The 18,195-nt window shown below is 36.8% G+C and overlaps 1 protein-coding gene across 1 annotated transcript in view; it reads left to right on the forward strand.

Moving 5' to 3' along the window:
- Nucleotides 1–7,071: 7,071 nt before the first annotated feature.
- Nucleotides 7,072–18,195, forward strand: part of LOC121372965 (ephrin type-B receptor 3-like) — a 73,440-nt gene continuing 62,316 nt past the window's right edge. The window contains exon 1 of the mRNA XM_041499407.1: nucleotides 7,072–7,648. The gene's annotated coding sequence lies outside the window, so the exon portion shown is untranslated. The remainder of the gene's footprint in view (nucleotides 7,649–18,195) is intronic.

The raw sequence follows: 18,195 nt of genomic DNA on the forward strand, positions 1-18,195 counted from the left end.
GCCCATAAAAAGCACAACCAAATAATTCCATTTACTAGTAGACAACAATTATTTGAGAAAATCTTGAGTGTGTCACATTAACTAGTGGCATCACTATTTAATGCGTACACATTCAGCACACTAAGTTTACCCAGAATTCTTTGTGGTTAACTGACCGAAGAAACAAACATAGTGGCCATGCTATATTTAGCCACAAATTATTCGGGGAAACCCCATTTGTTGTCCACGGCAATACTTTTTAAAAATTATTATTGTAGAGTTAATAAAGTTTATGCATGGGGTCGATTAAAGGGACTGTCCTGAGTTTCCTGCATTGTAAGATGTTTCGCATACGCATTAAATATATTTTCTTGTTTAGAATATCAGTGTCTGTATATTCAGTGTGTTTCTGGTCGTTTTAATATGTGTTAGAAGCTCAAAAACTGGATTTTTTTTCTTCAAATAATTACGTATGTACGAAAAAACAAACATATTTTAGAAAATAAAATGAAATTTAACCTAGTACAAATAATAGAACGATCAGAATCACGTTTAATATAGAACCACTAATAATTACAGTCATTAAAAAGGTCTGTTAGTAGATAGTATCTTAATAACTGCAACAAACTCGGGACTGTCCCTTTAATTTGTAGTTATTTATTACAAATATATGTGAAAATAATGAAATATTCAATTCAGCTTTGACATAGCGCCATTAATATAATAGCTGACCCCGCTGTTATGATGCTACGATTGTGAAAAGTTACGCACTAAATTCTGACAGATGAAATTGCATTTGCGATCGTTATTGTATGTCAAAATAATTATGTGTAATGTAGAAGATAAACCAACCATGAATGACTGATGGAATCTAAATATAATTACATTAATATACATGTGCATGTATATCAGTGGTCAAAATAGGGGCGGGACGTAACTCAGTGGTAACGCGCACGGGCTTGTCGGCCTAGAATCGATCTCTGTCGGTGGGCCTATTGGGCTATTTCTCTTTCCGGCCAGTGCACCGTGACTGGTATATCAAACGCCGTGGTATTTGCTAATCTGTCTGTGGGATGGTGCATATAAAAGATCCCTTGCTACTAATATATATATACACACACACACACACACACACACACACACACACACACACACACAAACTAGTATCTCTGCAGGCATAATATTTTATTTTATTCCTAATACTAGTATATATGATATTGACGATACCGAAACACACACGGGTAATAATCTCGTTATCTTATAGTCTCAAGCTTAATACAACGTGGTTTTTTTGTAAACCGAACACACAATTTTAATTCCTGTCCTCCATTACTAGATATTCAAATGACGTAAGAATATGTGACGCGGATTCTTTTTGAATGGAACCTGAATAACGTCCGAATGAGTCCCCGTCGTTAAAAGCGTTCCTTTAACAACAGAACAGTCCAGTCCGATATTGTTAGTATTTAAATCCCTGCAACTTATCCAGGGAATGGAAAGGTTTCTTGTTTAACGACACCACTAGAGCACATTGATTAATTAATAGTCGGCAACTGAATGTCAAACATTCGGTAATTTTGACACATAGTCATCAGACGACATCCGCTACAACTACATGTTTCCTAATGCAGCAAGGAATCTTTTACATGCACTTTCCCCACAGACAGGATAGCACTTACCACGGCCTTTGACCAGATTTGGCGCACTGGTTGGAACGAGAAAAAAACAATTAGCTAAATGGATCCACTGAGGTGGTTCGATCCTTCGATAGAAGCACCTCAAGCGAGCACTCAACCGACTGAGCTAAATAACACCTCTTGCCAGCGATGGAAGGGAAATACTTAATCGTAGCCACCAGGATGTAACATCTCGCGAAATGCGATTTTAAGCTACGCCCTTTTTCGTAAGCCACGCCCCATGTCATAAACTAGTCTGATATGTTTTCGCGGGAAATAAACATAATAGTGAAGCCATTGATGCCTCTGGGTGCCACTCATGTTTCGTTAGCTTTCCCCATTCCCCATTGTTTATAAGTGTCCGCTAGTTTCTGTCAGTTGCGTTATATAAAATAATGAGCTGTCCAACACTACCTTTGTGACAAGATCTTTACCATCACCTAAAATTCCAGTCTCCTTACAGAAAATTCCATTAATTCTGCCTGCACACCTGCTGACTTGTTAGTGGTATGGTCCACACTGCTTGCCACTCATTTAAGACTTGATTTCAGAACCTGCAGCCTGTCTTTATAACAGAACAGGATGACCACTATTATTGCAAGATTCGTCATTTTGATGTATGATCGCACAAGTACCTATAGTGACAATAGCCGATGATTAATGTTATTATAGGTGTTAAAACTGTATTGATATATTTTATATTTTATGAGATATTGAGTAAAATAGCTTGTGGATGAGGCCATCTTGGATTTCAAGATGACAGCCATATATTCAATGTCACCATTGGATGCTTAGACCCCTGATATGTCAGTCTAGGTGTTAAATCTGTAACGATATCTTTTCTACTAAATGAGATATTGAGCAAAATAGCAATCTAATTAAAATTAGCTCCACTATTACATGTGGATCTAACAGCAGCCCGTTGGATGAGGTCCAGTTGACCTTTCATTCGACCAATCAAAACCTTACTTGCAAAATCATGCCAGTGATTTGAAAAGAATTTGAAAACATTCGGGATTATGCCGAGGGTATATGAAATGATTCGGGTGAATTACGAAGTATGCTGAAAACTAATTTCAATATAAAATTTTATATAAAATTCGTTTCAAGACAAAAAAAACCGCTGTGATGGTATAGCCATAAAATCTGTTTGTACTAGTATACAATCCAGAGTTTATTACTGCACTTTCCCCCCTGTTTTTTCAGTGTTGAAATAGACCAACAAGGTCGCCTATTACATAAATAGTCTCGCCCAATATTTTTAGAATTTGTATGTTCCCGAATAAAAGGCGAAGTGTAATTGGTCGATATTTAAATTGTTATTTATAGATGAAATGTCACCTGGACATAAGAGTCCACGCAATGCTGTTAGATCTACTGTCAGACCCAGTAGAGCTGTTAATCAGATTGGCAAAATAGCATGTGGACGGCGACCATCTTTGATTTCAAGATGGCAGCCACAATTTGCAAACACTTCTGTCACCACTGGATTCCTAGTCTCCTAACATGTGGGTATAGGCATTTCAACTCTCTCGATATGTGTATTAGTTAAGGAGATATTAAACAAAACAGGTCCACAATGGTGGCCATCTTGGATTTCAAGATGGCAGCCATACAGGGTGCAATTTCCAGTGGGCCCTGGACTAAATATCCTTGTATTGGGTTAATCTAACCATTTGCCAATGTTCATGCTTTCACAGAGTATCATCAGTATCATAAAATCCACCCTTTTCAAATGTTACGTGTCTGTTTTTCTAAAAACCACTCCTGACATGGATAGTAAATATGCAGTAAGATTATTGACATCTTGTTACAAAAAAAAAAATTCAAACTTTTACACATGAAAAGAAAATCTACACTGATCTGTTAAATAATAGATTAAGCCATCACATTCATATTGAATTGTCATGTCTACATTAAACAGTGTTTACGTAGCTGAAATATACATTAGCCAACATATGTGTAATGTAATATAACATATTAAAGGAAAACTACCCTCGGTGGATGATGTCCATATACCTTCGGTAGTTAAGTACATGTATGGTGAAATCCACGCTTTTGAAATTTTAAGAGTCATCTTTTCTGAAAACCACTCCTGACATGGATAGTAAATATGCAGTAAGATTATTGACATCTTGTTACAAAAAAAATTCAAAAAAAAAATCAAACTTTCACACATGAAAAGAAAATCTACCCTGATCAGTTAAATAATAGATTAAGCCATCACATTCATATTGAATTGTCATGTCTACATTAAACGGTGTTTACGTAGCTGAAATATACATTAGCCAACATATGTGTAATGTAATATAACATATTAAAGGAAAACTACCCTCGGTGGATGATATCCATGTATCCTCAGTAGATACATGTAAGTATCATAAAATCCACCCTTCTGAAATGTTACATGTCTGTTTTTCTGAAACTACCACTGACATCGGTAGTAAACATACAGTAAGATTATTCACATCCACTTAAAAAAATAATAATATAATTTTAATGGAAATGTAAATGCACATATGTAATAAAATGGAAATCTACCCTGATCAGTTAGATAGTTGATGAATAATTCATATTCATATTTAATTTTCAGTGTCTACATAAATTGGAGGGGCCGGACGTAGCCCACTGGTAAAGCATGGTCGGTCTAGGATCGGTCCATTTTTATTGGACCATTGTGCTATTTCTTATTACAGCCAGTGCACTACCACTGGTACATGTATATCAAAAGCTGTGGTATGGTGCATATAAAAGATTACCTGCTACTAATGAAAAAATATAGTGGGTTTCCTCTCTAAGACTATGTCAGAATTACCAAATGTTTGACATCCAATGAATCAATGTGCTCTAGTGGTGTCATTAAAAAAAAAAAAAAAGTGTTTACTTATACATATGTATTTCACACACGCACACATTTATTTCAGCTTATTTCCGTGCTTATATCCAATTAAGGTTCAAGCACACTGTCTTGGGCACGCACCTCAGTTATCTGGGCTGTCTGTCCAGGACAGTGGGTTAGTTGTTAGTTGGTTAGTGGTTAGGGAGAGAGAAGAGGGTGTAGTAGCCTTACACCTATGCATTGAGTCCTTAAGAACTTGCTATGGGCTAGAGCCGGTACGGGGTTGCGAACACTGTATCTACCAGCCTGTAGTCAGATGGCTTAACCACTGCGCCACCGAGGCCGGTTACACACACACACACACTCACACTGTCACGTATGTATGTGTGTGTGTGTGTGTGTATGTATGTGTGTGTGTATGTATGTATGTGTGTATGTATGTATACATGTATGTATACATGTATGTATATCTATATTAAAGGTAAATGAACCTTCAGTGGTACTTTATTCAAATCTATTTAATAAAAATCATATTTAAAAAAATAAAGAAACAGAAATCTACTCTGATCACTTAGATAATTGATTAATTTTGTGTCTACAAAAGTAGACTTTTACTTTGAGGAAATAGACATTAGCCAAGAAGTGTGTAATTTGTTACACTACATCAGTGGATGACTTCATGTGTACTTGGTAATGAGATAATGTATTTATAATCCAACCTACTGAAATCTTAAATTTATAATTTTCCAAAAACCTACCGTAACTACTGTTGTGTTGTTGTTGTTATTATTTTTATTTAGGACAATTGTTATTACAAATAATTAAATAATTATAATTAACAGTAGTGGACAACATTGTTTTTGTAATCAGTTTGACCTGTACTCATTTATACAGTAATTATTTTAAATTATACATTCTGTAGTTGTTGAATGATTTTTGTTGTTGTTGTTTGTTTATTTGTTTATGAAATTAAGTTGTACAGACGTGCATTACAATTTTGACGTTTAGATAACCGTAACCACTGGTGTAAAATTCATCAAAATATCGGCGGGATTATCCCACAGAAGAAGAGCAGGAAAACAACAAACAACGACATTGATATACGCTACGTAACATTCAATTACACAATTTATTAAGCACACTGTATATTATTAAATACTTGTTACATTAATATCTACAGTTGGAATAATTTATATATGTATACACCAGAACATTACTCGATGTCGTAAAATCTCGATGTCGATCAACCGTTTGATCATGAATATTCAGTAGACGCTCACTGGCTGACGACTCTCAGGGCCTACGATTTAGTCTCTCCCGTCTAGCACACTCTTTTGAAAAAGCTGGACACAATTAGGAATGAAAATGTAGAAAATGTAGGACAAAAGTAGGAAAACTAAGTATTCTGAAGAAAAAGTACGAAAAATAGGACAGACCAAAAAGTACGAAAAAGTAGGATAGCTGGACAGTCTGTAAAATATTTGCCAATATGTTATTTTTGTGAAGGTACAATTTTTGAACAACAAGATTTTTTTCAAAGACATTCAGGTGCATTAATAAAGTTCAAACAAGACATTTTCAATAGCAACTTTGCATTGGGATTTTCCCAATGTTCTTCAAACGGAAACGTCATGTACCCAGTTTATAGTTATTGTAAGGACATGCAAAGTGACGTCATTGGAATACTGACGTCATTCAAATTTGAAATTAGCTCAATTGACCCCTCCGTACTGCGTGATTGACAACCGCGCTGGACCAATCATGTTTCGCGGTTCAAAAACCGCGGGCCCAAATTTGCTTGGACGCCATTAGGTTAGACAACATAATTTGTTTCGATGTGTAACGTTTTTGTATAGTTAGCATTAAAATTAGTTAAAATAATTGTCTCCTCCAAATGAATTATAATCATAGCAAACATATACTTCTGTTGACACGTGTTAACAGCGATGACAACTATGCGGAGCCTACGATTGACGTAAAATCTGTGTTTTCCTGCGAAACCGTCACATGGTATTGAAAGTGAAGTTTTGCCGAAATCCATAAAAATTCAACTGATATATAAATTCTACGAAGGTAAGATTTTAAGAATCACTTTCCCTCCAATGTAATGGAATTTACCGACTCATTTAATCAGTCTTCGATGTATATATTGTCGTTAAGAATCTGTCGTTAAACTGCACACAGTCAGACGAATGGCCAAAATAAAAGTTTTGGCAAGACTTCCGATCGTTCCAGCATTCAGTTAATTTAGGCTTAAGTTAGGTTTAGGGTTAGTGATAGTATTAACAAGCATGCTGGAACGTTTGAAAGTCTTAGCTTTTTAACCCCCCCCCCCCCCCCCCCCCCCGTTCAAGGTGAAACAAAATTTCATATCATCCCAGACCCCCCGCCACGGGCTTCGCGCCTGCGGCGCTCGCGGTGTCGGGCTTCGAGTCACCTCGACCCCCCCCCCTGCAAAATGTCCTGCGCACGCCCCTGGTGTGTGTATAATTCTGGACAAAATATTAATTTTACGTTTTAAAAGTTGAAAGAAATAAAAAGTACCGTTTGTCATTAATATCATATCAAAAAATTTACTGTTGGATATGTTATTTAAATTGTGTCCGAAGCCAAAACAAGGGTGCACAATGTGACCTTCGCCGACCTTAACAACAAACATATGTATAAATGCAGTGTCTGTTTAATAGTGATGAATTATCTAACATGTTGTTCTAATTTTACCTTACCTTCCCTTGTCCGCAATACTTGTGACGTTAATTACACAATATTGCCAGTTTATCCATGATCAAATCTGGTAGCGGCCTTGAACTTTCTCTTCGTCAGAAATAGTCACGTGATCAGGTGATCGCGGGGATTTCGAGCGTCAAAATCACTAGGCCCTACGTGCTTTATCCGCGTAGCTGGCCCGAAGTCGGTCTTGGTCTCAAACAGTAACCATTTTCGTAACGTCAAAGCCTACCTCACACGAAAGTATCAGTTGGTGGAAAAAAAAGAGAGCATACTTGAGCATATTACCTATTATCATAATATTCAGATCTTACTCAAATGTAGTTCTTCATGTAGCGAAGCAACCAAATGGCAAAGGTACAAGACGGAAAACTTACTTGCATTTTCATTGTTGGATTTTGGATCGGGTACTGTTCTGCACAAAAAGGTAGGACCTAAATATCTTATACTATTTTCTTGCCCACTGGACTGAATTAGCCAGCTTTTGCACGGTGCTAGAAAAAAATATCTAGCACCCCGGTGCTAGATTAACAGAATCTGTCACCGTTGTGAAGTATCGTCAACGTCCCTAACTGCGTTATGCTTCAAATTCCGTTCATTTTGTTTTCATCCGATTTGTTGTCATCGGCATGTCCGTTCATTTATGAGGTTTTCTTAAGAGTTTAGGAACATTTTTATAAACAATAAAGTTGAGAAAAGTAAGTATCTAAATAAAAAACTTTACAAACCCCTAAAACCATAAATTGTACTGTCGTTATTGTTTATTCCTTAAAATTACCGATATCGGGTCCACATGACTCATAGAAATTGACTTAAAATGGAGAAAGATGAATTAACATTCAGTGCGTGTCACATGACCTCACACGTGCCAGATCAACAAGGCCAAAGAATTTAATTTTTACGATTTTTAAGACCCCTGTTGTTTGAATTTGTGTTCAATTATTATATTCGATCTGCATAAGGTATGCAACATTTTTGTGCCTCTATTATAGTTAATAGTATTAATAATCCATTCATAACAGTTGTAAATAATTTTGAGTATATAAATTGTGTTAATTTAGAATCGATTCATGAAAAAAAAAGATGATATTTTACAAATTATTCGCAGGTATGAACGTAATTCCTATCAGTATTGACATCAAGTGTGAGCGATGTGTGTTGATAAAACGCGGACCGGACCAGAACGCTTAATAAATTGAATTTTTCCTTTAAAAAAATTAATAAATTAACTGTTCGGCAAATGTGCATAATTAAAAAACATATATATTTTCATGTAGTTGCCTTAAAAATGGAAAATGACGAACCGCACATGCGCAGTACGATACTTTTTGCAAACGCATGCTCCTGAACGCAGTTAAAAACGTCGCACCCTTTCCTGTTTAACGGAGGGTGTTTCACTTTTATTTATTAGAATGGATTTGTTTTACGTCCACATTGTTGATTTTTTACATTACTTAATTGCAATTTATTTTGTTTCACGTATTGTAGCAGAAAAATGTAGAATAGTATTTCCGTAAATATCGTATTCGTGTTTTTGTCGTTATGTGAACGCAGTTTAGGACGTCGATGGTATATATTCGTGCCACAGGGAATGCCTTTATTTTTTTTGCTCATGCTGTGGAATTTAATACAAGTTGTTTATTTCTAAGCCGATTGTTATTAAATTGGTCACAAAAATAGTATTTTATTATTATTACTAGTATTATTATTATTTTTTTTTTCTTTTTTTTTTCTTTCCAAAACACTGTTACGTTTATGGTTAGGTTTCACTACACAGATGTCATCTGCCATTGAAACCCATGTTAAATTGCCCAACTTCAAACGAAGATTGCCAATAGAACGGGTTCTCGTTGTCACTAACAACATACACTATTGCGAACACACATAAGCATTTATTTTCACTCCAAAATTGAGAACATTTCTGTCTCAGTTTTTTGCTATATGACCGCATCTAGCTGTAGTACCGGTCGGAACAGGTGGTTCATTAACCGATTCACTCCGGCTGTCACTTGCGCTATATACCCATGTCCCAAAAGGCCGATGTAAAATATTACAAAATGACATGGGCAAAATACAGCCAGAAGGCTTACCATTAAACATACATATTGTTTTAATTCTTCACCATTTCCTAGAAGTGAATATGTGAACCATAACATGTGTCACAATTAGGAACTATAGTGGATCGTCATCGATCAACTCTCACCCAGAATTCAACTGTGTAGTGAGACCTTATTGTAAGGATATGCAAAGTGACGTCATTGGAATACGGACGTCATTGAAATTCAAAATTAGCTCTATTAATACAATGATTTGCCACATTAAAATAAAAACTGGTCATCTGGGGCCGTATGCATGAGGGGCGGATAAGTCCACTATCCGGGAATAGTGCCTATCCGCCGGATAAGTTAGGAAATTTGGTATGCATGACGGCAGGATAGAGCTCCCCGAACAGCCAAAACGCGAATAACGCTATTCGCTACATTTTCTCCGTATCCTATCCGCCGGATAAGTCTGAAAGGAAAATGGCCGCGCTGGTGTGTTGCGATTCAGAAACAGGCAAATATGTCGACAAAACTGGTTATTTCTTGATCGAACAAAGCAATTTGACACGTTTTATAATGTGGAAAAACATGAAGAATTTAAATTTGAACAACAAGATATTCTGAAGATCACAGATGAAATATCAGGAAACATCGAAGTGTCCAGTCGGTTGGGCGTGTTAACATCGCTGTCAAAAATCTACAAAAGTACAAGTTTGCAACACTTTCAATATGTCTACGGTAACTGATCGGTGAGGAACTTGTTGTTATGTAATAATTATTACATATTAAATTCAGTCTGTTTGTATTTGCCACATCGCCATGCATTGTCTTCAATCTTTTAATGTAACCTATCGAAAACCGTCCCCCATCAAAAACCCTCCCATTGGCATTGTACTTCCTATTTCTTTTTAACTTCAAACAACGTAAGCACGAATTTTGATTACGTCATACATGTATGTTGTTCACGAAAACACGTCGACAACTTATCCAAAAATGGGAAGGTTATTTGGGGAACATACAAAAATGGAAATATAGAAATTAATCTGTATGTCTTTATTGGGGTGGGTATGCCTGGGAAGATAAACAACGGCTTGTCAAACAACTAGCCTAAGGTAAGCAAATAAAGTTTTAGATTTTCACTAAATTGTCAGCGTAAATAATATTAAACCACCGGATGATTGAAATGGCCATGCACAGTACTGTAGTGTAGGCTACCCTTTTAGTGGAACATAGTTTTCGAAACTGAAACAAGCAGTTTAATTTTATTTTTATTGAAAACATGTGCAAGATATATAATAATTATATAAGCTACTTTCATTGATTCGTTGACTCACTTATTTATGTATTGGTTCATTTTATGTTATAGACATGCATCAGTCAACAATTTGGTGAGATGGACTGACAACACTCTTCAGCAGGTGCTAAACCACAAAACGAATATGGATGTATCAAATGTCATTCTGTCAATGTGCAGGTACTGCAGACAGTGTGTGTGTGTGTGTGTGTGTGTGTGTGTGTGTGTGTGTGGGTGCTAAACCACAAAACGAATATGGATGTATCAAATGTCATTCTGTCAATGTGCAGGTACTGCAGACAGTGTGTGTGTGTGTGTGTGTGTGTGTGTGTGCGTGTAAAACTGTGTATATAGATAGCAGAGAGAGAGAGAGAGAGAGAGAGAGAGAGAGAGAGACCTGGGGCGGGAGGAATTCGGGGGCTTCGGGTGAACACACACACACACACCCCAAAAAAAATGGTCCGCTTTCAGTACTAAAACATACAGGTTTATAAATATGGAGTTTCGGGTGCACATTTTTTTTGGGAAAAAGGTCCACTTGGTTCATATTCGAAACCACCCCCCCCCCCCCCCCCCCCCCCCCCCCCCCCCAGGTCCAGATCATGCTACGCCCTGCAGAGAGAGAGAACTAGCTGAAGTAATTATTTTAAAGCATAAAATATGGCGTTGGTAAGATAAATTAACCACTAAACATAAGATACCATTTTTCACCATTATTAAAGCATAGATTTGATAAAAGTAAAACTATGTAGCTACATAACAAGTTCTATCATTGTGCTCTATAAACATATATTGTGACATGCTGTCAAATTCTTTTCTTTCTTTTTTAACCTTAATGAAGCAGATGATTTGTTCTTTTTCTTAAAAACAACAACCCCCCCCCCCCCCCCCCCCAAAAAAAAAAAAAAAACCCACCTGTTATTACCCAGATATCTTATTATCATAAATGTCATATTTGTAACATTTTGTTCCAGGTACATGGCACATAAGTTGCTGTACACTCTGGTTGTGAACCCAAGTACATCTGAAGTGAAGATATACAGCTGGACAAAGTTCAAGCAAGTTGAATGTGTGCCTTTTGGAACATTCTAAGATTCATAAAGTTATTACGGTTTGTGTAATGCTGCATAACTGTGCTAAAAGCCTCCATCTGATTCAGAGAAATACAATGACAGTGATCCAGGTTTTGTTTTGTTACAAGATGATAACTTTGGTATGAAAGAGATTTTAACCCAAGTGGTTCATGATGTTGATAGCAGAGCTGTTATGTACTAATATACATTTACTCTTAAAGACAGCTGTAGATGACAAAGTAATAAGTAAATGTGAACTTTCTGATTTACATGCTCTGTTAACACAAAATGATATTCATATTTTACATTTTTCATACATCTTTATTTCGAATTTTAAAATTAAATCAATACGCAACAGGAAAATAACGTTACAGTTAGATGATTATAATTGAGAAGTACAATGCAAAACAATCAATAAAATAACGACAAATTAACAAAATAATTATGAAAAATACATGAAATTGTTTTAAAATCTGATAAAGAATAAAAAATAATTTTAAGTAATAATTTTGTTCATGTACAATATTGAGTAAGTATTTAATTACATGTTCCCTCTGACATGTCATCCAATTTAATTAACAATTTAAGATGGGTTTATCTTAAGTTATCTACACTTGGTTTATTTACTTCTACACTATACTTGCTTCACTTTTTGCAATTTGTAAGGTGAAATAAATTATAAATATTACTTTGAATTGTTGTTTGTTGTGTATTACAGTGTATGCCCTGTTTGGCAATATGTACCGATTGAAAGAAATAAGGGATCACCCCCAACACTTACAGGAGATAGTGACAGCAACAAAAACTCTCATCTATTGTGTTAGGAAGTTAACTGTGTTACTGTCACCCAGTCTCACATTACTGTCACCCAGTCTTACATTACTGTCATTCAGTGACTCCCACAGTACATCTTCGTACTTTATACAGACATTAGGACGATAATAGTATTCAATACTAAGAGTTCCCTTATTTTCTTTCTCTGTATATGTTGTATATCATGTACAAAACGTCATTTATTTTTATGGTATTTTAAGTTTCAACATGGAATAGAGTATATATACGTGTAACATGGAATTAAGTCCCTATGTATTAAAAGTGTAAAAAAAAAAAATACTAATAGTTCAGGGATTTACCTTGTTTTTCTGAAATGGGGGTCCCTTGGACTCACCTCTTTCTTTTCTGGGGTCCCAACCTGAAAACAAAGGGTCCCAAAACCACACAAACGACAGAGAGCTGCAGACAACAAATCACGTGTATACTATACATGGGCGGATCCAGGAAATATTTTTAGGGGGGGGGACCAAAAAAGAAGGGCACATTGACTCGTCAAAAGGGCACCTTACTACAAGTTTTGATATTTACAATTAATATGAATTCCTACAGTTCTACGTCATAATATACTAGCAATAATGAAGCAAATTGGCGTCACTCGCGTTAGAACCTCAATGGGGCCCCATTGAGACTCAATAACACAGACACATATCTGCAAGCTTGCGCATGTACACGAAAATCTTGATTTCATTTATCTACAATATAATTATTGTTTACTTAAAAAAAAAAAATTCTACAAACAAAAAGGGCACTTGGACATTTTGAGGGCACTTGAACAATTTGGGGGGGGGACGCGTCCCCCCTGGTCCCCCCCCCCCCCCCCCCCCCCCCCCCCCCCCCCCTTGGATCCGCCCATGCTATATGTTTCATTAAAGTAAATTTAACAAGCTGTGGTTGTTTTTCTTTTCGGGAAATCAATGTCGGTATTCATTGTTTATTCTTTCAAAATAAACATTTCACTTTGATCTGTATAATTATTTGAACCATTTCCTGCAAGCTAAATGACACTCACAATACCATGTGTTATTTATGAATCGTGCTACTTGTTTGTTAATGCAAATCAGAACATTTAACCAAATTGTTTTATTCGCCCGGGAATTTCCGATTGTGTTTGGCCTGTTGACGAGAAGTTCCGAATGATCGCAAATCCGCGATCTCTTTCCGGAAATTACCAACTTTACCCGATTAAGCGCAGCAAATGATAAAGACGCAGTGTTCCCAGAGATTAAAACTTTTTGTTTTCGATATGGGGAATCCCCATTTGAATACGCAGTTTATAGGTAGAAAAGAAATAGTGTGTTACACAGAATGATCGATCTTTGATAGTGGACAGGGTTACTGAAAATGTCAAATATTTTATGCGTCCCACGGGACGCAGTATCTCTATTTTTGCGGGTCCAGTTAAGTTTTAGTGCGTCCTATACGCAAGTTTTGTGCGTCCGGTAAATCCCTGCTAATAGTTAACATTACTTGTTATTTAAGATACATTTGGTTTGACGGATTAATGTTATTACACTCGGTATAGTAATGGAAATCAAATCTTTGTAGAGCTTATTGAAAGCAATGACAAATTAATGAAAAACTAAAATTACAAATTCCATTCTCGTGGTGTCCATAATTGAGCATTTAATGTCTTGGATATGCCTCTAAAAGTTGTTTATGCGTGTTAAAACTATTATTCCAGATTATAAATTGTATACATGTATTTGCATTTGGATTTTAAAAATATTATTTCGTTTTTCAGTATTATTACTTTTATATGGCTATTGTTTCCCTTTCTCTTTTGGGGGTTCTGCCAATATATTTTAGACTATGAGTGTGTGTCCCATAATTCATTTGAACAAAACCCCAAGTGAGTTTCGCTGGGTGTTTATTTTCATAAATGTTCAGTCCATTTCGTATACTGAACCAAAAGAAGACTGTTGCGGTGGTGGTAGGGTTGAGGGTGTGGGTTGGTGTGGGGCTCACAATCCACATGAAAAAAACCCAGTTCTTTATTTGTATAAATTCCGACAAAAAGTACATTATCGTCGTCAAAGAAAGAAATGTTTTATTTAACGACGCACTCAACACATTTTATTTATGGTTATATGGCGTCAGACATATGGTTAAGGACCACACAGATTTTGAGAGGAAACCCGCTGTCGCCACTACATGGGCTACTCTTCCGATTAGCAGCAAGGGATTTTTTATTTGCGCTTCCCACAGGCAGGATAGCACAAACCATGGCCTTTGTTGAACCAGTTATGGATCACTGGTCGGTGTAAGTGGTTTACACCTACCCATTGAGCCTTGCGGAGCACTCACTCAGGAATTGGAGTCGGTATCTGGATTAAAAATCCCATGCCTCGACTGGGATCCGAACCCAGTACTACCAGCCTGTAGACCGATGGCCTACCACGACGCCACCGAGACCGGTCTTATCGTCGTCAAGTGCAGGTAATCAGGTTGAGTGAAGGATTTACCTGTAGCATATTTCTTTGTTATTTCTCTCTCCCTCTCCCTCTACCCCTCCCTCCCTATCCCCCTCTCTAGGACTGGGTCTCTCTCTCTCTCTCTCTCTCTCTCTCTCTCTCTCTCTCTCTCTCTCTCTCTCTCTCTCTCTCTCTCTCTCTCTCTCTCGGACGTAACCCAGTGGTAAAGTGCTCGCGCGGTCGGTTTGGGGTCAATCCCTGTCAGTAGACCCACTGGGCTATTTCTCGCTCCAGCCAGTACACCACGACTGGTATATCAAAGGCTGTAATATGTGCTATCCTCTGTATGGAATGGTACATATAAAAGAACCTTTGTTGCTAATCGAAAAGAGTAGCCCGTGAAGTGGCGACAGTGGGTTTCCTCCCTCAATATCTTTGTGGTCCTTCCCCGTATGTCCGACGCCATATAACCGTAAATATAATGTCTTGAGTGCGTCGTTAATAAAACAGTTCCTTCCTTCCTTTCACATGGGTTACGTTAAAAACAATACTGTCAGTAGAATGATAGAAATACATAGAGAAACGTTTTGCCCGAATGTTTATTCGTTTTTACCCGAATTTGAAGATTTCCTCCCCCCACCCCCAATCGCTTATGGTTGGTGTTCGACCTATTTTCCAGTTATCTCCCTCTCAATCTGCATTTCTATATTTTATTAGTATGCTGGGTGTTATATCTTGGTCCCCCATTATTTATTTATTTATTTATTTATTTGGCAAGACTATTTGCCTCTATTTTATTAGTATTTGTTTTTAATTTGCACCCCTTCCTAAATATATACTGCACTTTTAATGACTGTTAATAACTGGATTGCTATATTTTTTTTTCTTCTTCTTATAACTATGTATTTAATTTTATTTATTTTCATTATTATTTTTGTATTAGGCCTATATTTTTTTTTTTTTTTTTTTTTTTTATACATTTATACATTTATTTATATATTTTATTTATTTATAAATATTAAACGAAACACTGTTCTTTTTGTTTACAAAAGTACATTGTAAGCGCAACGTTCGGTTCCAGAATGCCATGCGCGGCGAGGAGTTCCCCCAATCTAAAAATAACGCCGCCGGATAGCTATTCGCGACGTCATTTACGTTTATGCATACCAAAAAGCGAATAAATTTAAACGCGATTAGCAATCCGCGTTTAGCCGCTATCCGCGTTTAGTTTTATCCGCTCCTCATGCATAAGGCCCCTGTTTGATACAATAACGTAGCGCTGACACCGAAACGGTTTTCTGTTAAAAAAACAATTTTAAATCACATTTTATTGGAAACAGTTACTCGATATCGTTGATACCTATTAAATTAATTATTGTTGCAAATATAATTACAGGCTCGTAGGAAGGACTTCGGGGGGGGGGGGGGGGGAGGAGGAGCACTGACGGATCGGGCATGGGCATACGACCCAGGGGGGGGGGCAATTGCCCCCCCCCCCCAAATTCGGGCAAAACAGTGGGGAAAATTCGGGCAGTTTTTATCTGGGGAAAATTTCGGGCAAATCAACCCCTCCAGCCCCCCTAAATCAAAGAGTCCCCATACGCCCATGGGATCGGGTACAAACTCTATATCAGATTTTGGTTACAATGGCAAACATTAATGTGATTTAAAACAAAACAAAAAGGCTAACAAGTGGGTGGGGGCACGTAAATATCCCCCAACCGCCCCCATCCCCAACCCCCCCACCCCCATCCCCGGTTCCTACGGGCCTAAATTAATACAATGCAAATTAACAATTATCAAGACTAAAAGCGTTCTTTGGTAGCCATGACAGATAATATGAGAATCTCGTGAGAATGTGAAATATCCATTCTTTTTTTTTTAAACATTATTAATGCACTTGACTTGAAAATTTTGTGTTTAAAACAAATTGTATGATTTACGAAATATGGATTTTAAGTGAAATTACTGTAAGATATGTTATATTTATTGTGTAAGAAGCCAAATTAAGGGTGCGAAAAATGACCGTCGTCGACCGTAGTGGTTTTTAAAGTACTTACAGTGCTAACATTGTGCTAGTAGAATGTAATTTTAATATTATTGTAGTGGCCAATCTCAGATCTGAGATGAAGAACTGTAAATGGGTTAATTTGTTTAAGGCCCGTTTTCCATTACCGCGTTTCCGCGCACGAGTTTATCGATACAATGCATTTACATAGTATCTTTTCCATTACCGCGTTTCCGCGTGCGAGCATTCCGCGTGCGAGCATTCCGCGAGCGGAAAAACCTAGCGATCGATGAGCGATAAAATCGCGTGTGAGTTTTCCTCTCGGTGACGTCACAATGCGGGATGTTTGCTGGCGCCATTTTTAAGATAATTGTCCTCGTTGAAATCTTTTTAATCTGATTAGTTTTACGCCATGGACAACACTTCTGGGAGGAAAGCCCCGAAGCTGACTACAGAACAGCAAGACCTGTTCATAACCTGTGGAGGAGAATCCTTTACTTTATGATGTACGTTGTAGGGATCACAGGAATAAACTTATAACCACCAACACGTGGAAAAATATTGCTGATCAAATGGACGTGGAGGGCCTTGATTGTAAGTACTTGGTATAACAAGTATTCTCAAATGATGACAAATCAAATAAAACAAAGTAATGAAACACCCCTGTGATTATTATGTCCTTGTTACAACACACAAATTTCGTCACATTGTTTGATAATGCAAAGATTACACTTTAAATTACTTGACCATCCAAATTAGGCTACTATACACGGACAATCAGGTAGGAAGAAGACAAATTTGTTTTTTAAATATGGTGACATTTTATTGAAGTTAACACAAATTATTAAATGAATGTAACATACTTACAGAATGATCTCTAGTCCAGACAACTGCCAAACACAATTAAGGCCTACAATTTAAAACTGAAGAGGTTTTCGTATAATTAAGTTCCTTTGAAAACCATACAGGAAAGTGTTCTTTCATATGATTCAGAATAGATGCACAATAATCCTTTTTACTATCTATAAGGAAGTCACCAAATAAACACTGAAATAAATTGATCTCTCATGAAAAAACACATCCAATTATAAGTTCCACACAATAAGGGTTTTAAAAATTATTTTTAAAAATCTTTTCCAGGGGAACAATGTAAACAGAAATGGAAGAATATAAAAGACTACTTCAGTGTCATGCGTAGGAAAGTGAAGGAGGCTCAAAGAAGTGGATCAGGGGCAGAAGCTGTCAACAAAGGACAATTCTATGATCATCTCCAATTTCTGATAGGCCATATTGCAGAAAGAAGGTATTTCAA

Source organism: Gigantopelta aegis, chromosome 1, assembly GCF_016097555.1.
Source record: "Gigantopelta aegis isolate Gae_Host chromosome 1, Gae_host_genome, whole genome shotgun sequence".
Classification (NCBI taxonomy): Eukaryota; Metazoa; Mollusca; class Gastropoda; order Neomphalida; family Peltospiridae; genus Gigantopelta; species Gigantopelta aegis.